General features: G+C 41.3%; 1 protein-coding gene across 3 annotated transcripts in view; it reads left to right on the top strand.

Annotated features, from left to right (window-relative positions):
- The first annotated feature begins 4,795 nt into the window (after nt 1–4,795).
- The window catches only part of LOC102898931 (E3 ubiquitin-protein ligase TRIM39), a 12,123-nt gene continuing 10,007 nt past the window's right edge, over nt 4,796–6,911 (top strand). The window contains exons 1-2 of one of the 3 annotated variants that reach the window (XM_025048044.1): nt 4,829–4,915; nt 5,553–5,602. The gene's annotated coding sequence lies outside the window, so the exon portion shown is untranslated. Of the gene's footprint in view, nt 4,916–5,025; nt 5,360–5,552; nt 5,603–6,911 lie in introns of those variants that run through there. The other 2 variants (XM_006913650.3, XM_006913649.3) reach the window with 2 other exon arrangements.

Here is a 6,911-nt window from a genome sequence, read left to right on the forward strand (position 1 = left end):
GTATTTATTAAGCACACATGTCATAAAATGTATTAGGCTACTAGGGATAAAGATAAAAGACCATTTTTATCTTTCATGTGCTCAGCCTAGAGAGACAAATAAAGAAAAACAATGTTAGGGGTGGGGATGCATGTATGGGTGCTATGAGAGCCAGAAGAGAAGTTTAGATAACCAGCTAGAAATTAGAGAAATGACACCCATGTAAAGTTTGAAGAGATAAGAACTAAAACACTGGGGAACTATGTAAAGCTCAGAATGGTAGGTGTATGGGATATGCAGAAGTGAGTGGAGGGACCAAATTGTGTATATTGTGCTATATGGGTAATGCTAAGGTACTAAAGACCTACTGAACAGTGGAGGAAGAAAAATCAATCTGAACTTGAACTGGAAAGGAAAAAAAGGGTCAGAGAGAAGGGCAGCAGTTGAAAGAATTCTTAGAATTCAGTAACAAATTAGTTGTGAGGGGTTAGCGGGGAAAATCCCACGTTTTGTCCTTTGAGGCTGAGTAAACTAGAACTCAGCCAGAATACAAAAACAAAAGTAATCTCTTTTGTTTTGTAAGAAGATAACGTGTTCAATTTTGCACATGTTGAGTTGCAGGTGTCCAAGCTTCAGGACAGAGATATAAGCTGGAAATAAATTTTGAGAATCTTCAGCATACAGATTAGTGGATCTCAAATGTGCTTCTCCGGCCAAATGCATAAGAATTATCTGAGGAAACTTGCTGAAACCATGGAGTGTCAGCAACACTTCAATAATAGTTTTTAAAAAAATTACTATAATTAATAAGAGATTATGATGAGGTCGCAATATGAGATAGTCAAATATCAATTAATTATTCTTAATTCAATAAGCATTGAAGCACCTGATTTGCTTATTAGAAATGGGGAAGGGGGTGGAATCTCCATTTGTAATAACAATAAGATAAAAGAATCTATACAAAGAAAATTGCAGAATCTTATTGAATGAAACAAGACCTGAACACTTAAACAGAAAAACAAACAAGACCAGAACAAATCTAAAGCGAACTACATTCTTGGATTGGGAAGACAATATAAAAAAATGCCAACTCTACCCAAATTAAGTTATATAGTCAATGCTTTTCCATTTAGAATCACATTTTTCTTTTTCTTTGAACAGGAACAGAAAAATATTTCAGAGCTTATACACTCAAGAACATCTAAGAAAAAGTATAAAAATAACAATAAGGAGAGACTTGCCTCTCTAGATTTCAGAAAATAATAAAAAGTGAATGAAATAAAATCTGCAGCATTGCTGTAAGAAGAGATAACTAGATGAGAGGATTAGAATACAAAATCAAAATTCCAGAAATAGATTGCACTATGAAAGAATTTCACATGGCAATTGTGAAATTCTTTCATAGTGCAATCTATTTCTGGAATAGATTCAATGAAAAAAGGATATCGAATAAATGAAGTTAGCACAACTATCCATTCATCTTACCCATCTAATGCACACTGTTCAATACAGTAACCACTAGCCACATGTGGCCACTGAGCACCTAAAATATGGCTAGTCTGAATTGAAATGTGATGTAAATAAAATATACATAAGATTTCAAAGACTTAGTATGAACAAAAGCACATAAAACATCTCATTAATAACTGTTTAAAATTGATTACATTTATAAATATTTTTGACATACGGATTGTTAGTAAAATTAAATTAAATTTCACTTCTTTTTTACTTTTTTTAATGCAGCCGTGACTAGAAAACTTAAAATTGCATAAGTAATTTGCAGTATATTTCTAGTGGACAGGACTGCTCTAGAGAAAAAAAAGATCTTCCTTTTACATCTTTCTAAAAATAAAGATATAGACAAATTAAAAATATTTTTAATACTGTAAGAAAACCTAGGAAAGTAAATTAAAACCTGAGGGTCGAGATGGATTTACGAACAATGTGTACGCATGTATGTATGTAGAATATAAGACAGACAATCCAGGGAAAACAGGCAGAGGACAGAATTGGAAATAGAAAAACAAATCCCCATGACAAACAAATAACAACAAAAAGATACTCTAAATTACTAAGGAAGAGAAAAATGCAATTTAAGTAACTAAGACATCTCCTTACAGGCTGGAAAAAAATAAAAACATAAATAATAGATATCTCTGAATGGGGATTTGGGAAACGGACAAGCTCATGTACTGCTGCCTAGGAAAATGTAAAGAATAACAGGCTTCTGAAAAATCAATATGGCAATATCCATTAAGGTTAGAACTACACAATACCCTTCAACCCAAGAACTTTTCTCATAAGGACATATATTTAGAGAAACTTTATTGTAACATTGTTTATGCAGTAGCAAAACAAAAACAAAAACAACTAGAAACTAAGTAAATACCTATCTGCTGAAAAATGTATGGAAGGTGCAGAACAAGACCTGTATGCAATCATTAAAAATGTTAAAAAATGTTACAGAAGTTTTTTACATTTGAAAATATCAGTACTGGCTTCACTGCAGGGAAACAGGCTATCTCATAATATGTTGGTGTGGGCATAAATAGGTACAACCTTATGGGAAGGATACTGAAGACTCAATTAGGCATTTAAATTTCCATGCCTTTTGACCCAACAGCCCAACTTCCAGGAATCTGTCCTACTAACATATGGCATGACAATCTAAAGACACATGTGCCAATATATCATGTTGCCCACCTTAATACAATGTTTTATGACAATTATAGCTCAATAAAATTGGAGAAAAAATATAAATGTGCAAGGATGATCACTATAGATTTTAATAAAATTTAAAAAGAATTTAAACGTACTCTAAATAAAACAGCTTAATAAATTATGTCTACACAATGAATAACAGACTTGAAAAAGAATGACGTGGCTATGTTACCGAACTAAAAACATAAGATAGTTGGTATAAAGCATAAAAAGCAAACTAAAGATTATGTTTGAAGTTTTTCGCAATTTAAAAAATGAAAAAAAAAAAAGGTGGGGGAAAATTAGATGCTTTGCCTTTTTCTAAGAATCTCAAAAGTATGAACAGTTGAACCCTCTCCATTCCCACCTACCATATATGACCTCAGTTTTCTACCTGCACTGCTAATAGAGCCATTTCCTCTACATGACTCAGTAATTTTAAGCTATCTTCTGTTCTCCATTACTAATATAAAAGTAATACTAAAAATGTGTATTTATAAATATTCATCCCATCATTACAATTCATTTTGCATATGCCTGTGCTGGAAATCCCATGGAATTGTAAAGCAACATTACAATACTCATCACTCTCCCTACAATGCAAAGCTAAAGAGGCTAGGGGCTTTCAAACTACCCTACCTTAGAATTGAGACGTTTTGTGAACTAGAACAAGTACTGCTGCTAAAATTCTAATGGCCAAACAACGAGGAAGAAAAGTTAAGTGTAATTTTCTCAACTTTATCTTCTTCAGTCATTGGCTACCGAAAAATGAAAAGTGAACAAAAAGCAAACAGTAAAAAACAAAAAAAGTAGACTAATTGTATTTAGTGTGATCAAAAACCTTTATGATTCGTACATCTGAATACTTTTTGAAAGTAAATAGTTTCTGGCTCCCAGGATAAGAGGTTAAACACTGCACAATGTAACCAGCATCACAACTTACACAGGAACGAGTCAGGCCACTGGTCATTTACCTTGGAGGGTACACCAAAATTTGCTCATCTCTTTCAGTCAGCATTCTGCATGCCAAGCGTTGAGGGAGAGAAGGCGGGGCAAGCTGCCTTCTCTACCAGCAGTGTCATACATTCCTAGCACTAACTTATCCCCACCCCCACCACACCTCTATCCCAGCACCTACTCCTCCCCTGCCCCATCCCCCCTCTACTCAGCACTAGCTCCTCCCCAGTCTCATCACATCTCTTTCCGCAGATGCTTCCCCAGCCTCATCTCTTCATCCTCTTCCTCCAAAGTCGCAGGCTGTGAAGCTTCCAGCAGCAGGAGACAAAAAGCAGGGAGGCTATATTGCAAAAACCTGGAGCCCCCATACAAGCACCATCTGCTCTTGCGGAGAAACTCAAGTCACAGCCCCAAAATGGAAAGAACGAGCCTTGGCTCGCATCCAGTTAACGGGCGTTTAGGGCACGCTTGCGGTGGGGCCCGAGCAAGGAGCTGAGGATGCAAAGGTGAGCAGCAGAATCGCAGTACCAGCTCTCTCGGGGTTCCCAGTCCAGCGCGCGGGGGAAGGCGGGGGGCGGTGTAGATCATTTCATTAAAGCCCTCATAGCAGGGGTAGGGCAAGGAGCACTTGAAGCCCACGGCTGAGATAACTTACTTAATCCTTGAACGGTAAAAGGCTAACTCTAGTCGGAAGTGACGTGCCAACTGAGACCCGCAGGTCTCCACGTAATTGACGGCCGCCTCAACTATCCACTTTCTCAAACTGGCCTGCAGAGGATAAGTGTAGCTCAAAGTCCGCCAACCGCCCCCTCCCGCCCCCGGCTGCTCCCAGCGCTACCGGAACAAGCCGAGCCTAGGCAGTACCCGAGCCGCAGCCGGGACAAGACAGCCTCGCCTGTCCGCTCCCGTCTGCACCCTGCCGGCAATGGGCTTCAGCAATCAGTCACGCGCATGCGCCGCCCTGTTTCTCCAGAGGATTCCTCAAGTCACCTGGACGACCACGTTTCAGCCACCTGCCCCTCCAGGTCTCTTCTCGTCCTTGATTCTTCCTGCAGGTTCTCACCTCCGGCTGCCCGCCTTCTTCCGCAGGCACCGCTGGGCCCTCCCGCAGCCACCCGCCGACTCCCTGGCTTCCACTGATACGAGCCTCTCGGCGTGGCTTCCGCTTCCGGCGAGTATTGTGTGTCGCGCTGTGGGGCGGGGGCGGGGGGAGGAGGAAGGAGGGAGGCAGCGCTCCGGCGGCTCCGCGCCCCGCACTACCGGACCCGAAGCCGGGAAGGTAGGTGCTGTCCCGCCGCCGTGCCCTGGCTCCGGGGTCTGCCCCTGCCGGCCGGCTCCGCACGCCGCGTCCCAGCGCCCCGCGACTGCGTCACCAGCCCCCCGCACGTAACCACAGCTGCCTCCGCCCGCCTTGGGCCCGGGCGGACGTTTTGCCGCCCCGGCGACGTCAGCGCGTCCGGCGTTGCTTGGCTACCCCGCCGTTCCCCCGTCCCGCTGCCACTCGCCTCCCCCGGTGAAACTCTGACGCCGTCACCGCGGGTCTCGGCTGCGTCATAGCAACGGGCATCCCATCTTCACGTCACACTCTTCCTCACCTGGACACGTATCCCTCCCTTTCTACCAACCTCCCTCCTCTCCAATTCCCCTGCGCCAGATCTGATGGGAGAAGATGGAGAAGGGGGTGGGACCGAGTTACGGACCACGCTCAGGAGAGGGTCTCAAGGTGGGAACTCGGACAGTGGTAGAAAGAAAATGAGGACGTGCCTGTAGTTTGCCCTTCTACAGAGACACGAGGAATAAAAGGGAAGAAATGACCAACCCAGAGGCGCCCAAGGCCTCACTATGGCTGTAGCTCCAAGTCCTCTCCATACTTCCCTAACCTTTTCCCCATTTCTTTCTCATCACTTCTTTGCCAGTCTAGATCCCTGCTGGTCCCTAACTCTGCATACAATTCAACTCACCCCAGGTGAGGGGGCCACCTAATTTCTAGAAGGTTGGGGAAAGAGCGGGATCACTGAGCGGGATCACTAAAAGTTGGAGTCCCATAGGTGGAGAAAAATCATCCAACTGAACAATCTCTCCTGGTTGAGGGAAGAAATTGAGGTCCAAATAAGTTACTACTACAAATTAAACACTTTTCATATGTGTCATCAGTGTATACAGGAATAATCAACTCATTATATGGCTTCTTCTCTCTCAGTGTATAGACCTACTAAATTTCTTCCTTTCTGTTGGGTTCCTCGGAGGGAAGGGAGGAGAGACAGGAGGGGTTATGGAGACAGAGAAATAAACCATTTCATGGATAAAAGTGGTGACATTTTAAGGATAGAGTATAAGACCAGCCTTCTGCTTTATAAATCTCTTTGATGCATTTCCAATTCTTTTCAGGCTTCACTTGAGGGAGCTTTTGATTGCCTTCCTTTTAATTCACAAGCACTCCAAAACCTATTAGTTGGAAGCGCAGTACAACCAAGGAATTGATTGTTGATAGCTATTTTATGAGACTGTAGTTCCTGCTTAATATTTAAAATAGATTTTTTTTTTTTTTAGCCTTCTTTTCAAGAAATTATTAGCCTGGGCTCAGTAATACACTCTTTAGTATAGTTGTCACGAATTTGTCACTTTTTAGCAGTTCCAAATGTCCAAATGCATACAAATAGAAATGAGATGTTGTGTGAATCATTTCATTCCAAGAAGAGGGCACACTTCTTCTAAGCTAGTCTGACAAAAGAAAGAATAATTTTAAACTTTCCTGAAAAGAATAGGTTTTACCCTTGCGTAATTTCATTTATTACCATTTGAAAGAATGAGAGAACAGTGGCAGAGAATCAAGCTTAGGTTCCAAAGGACTATTGTAATAAAACTCTTCTGTAACATTAAGTTTTAAAATATACCTACTTTAAGAAATCTTAATATTTTGACTTTTATGGCATTTTTCAGTTTCCCAAACTCCTTTCTCATCTATTAGAAAAATATGTCAAATTGAGGATACATTGGTCTGGAACTATGGGTTTAAAGATACAGATGGGATAAGCCTGGGTGGGGAGAAATATATTGGGCTGAACTTGAAGGAAGCCTCTGTTTCTAACAAGAGAAAGCAGAAATAAAGACAGAAGAGATTGAGGGTTGTGTGTCAGTTTGATGAAGAGGAAAGAAAATTAGATTGGTGCTGGGAGTCACAAGTTTTAGAAATGCAGAAACAACAGAGAGGTTGAATCTAGTGGAAGAGATGTAAAATACCAAGATAAGGCTGAATCTGCCTAGGATTTTACATG

This window comes from Pteropus alecto, unplaced genomic scaffold (assembly GCF_000325575.1).
Source record: "Pteropus alecto unplaced genomic scaffold, ASM32557v1 scaffold555, whole genome shotgun sequence".
Classification (NCBI taxonomy): Eukaryota; Metazoa; Chordata; class Mammalia; order Chiroptera; family Pteropodidae; genus Pteropus; species Pteropus alecto.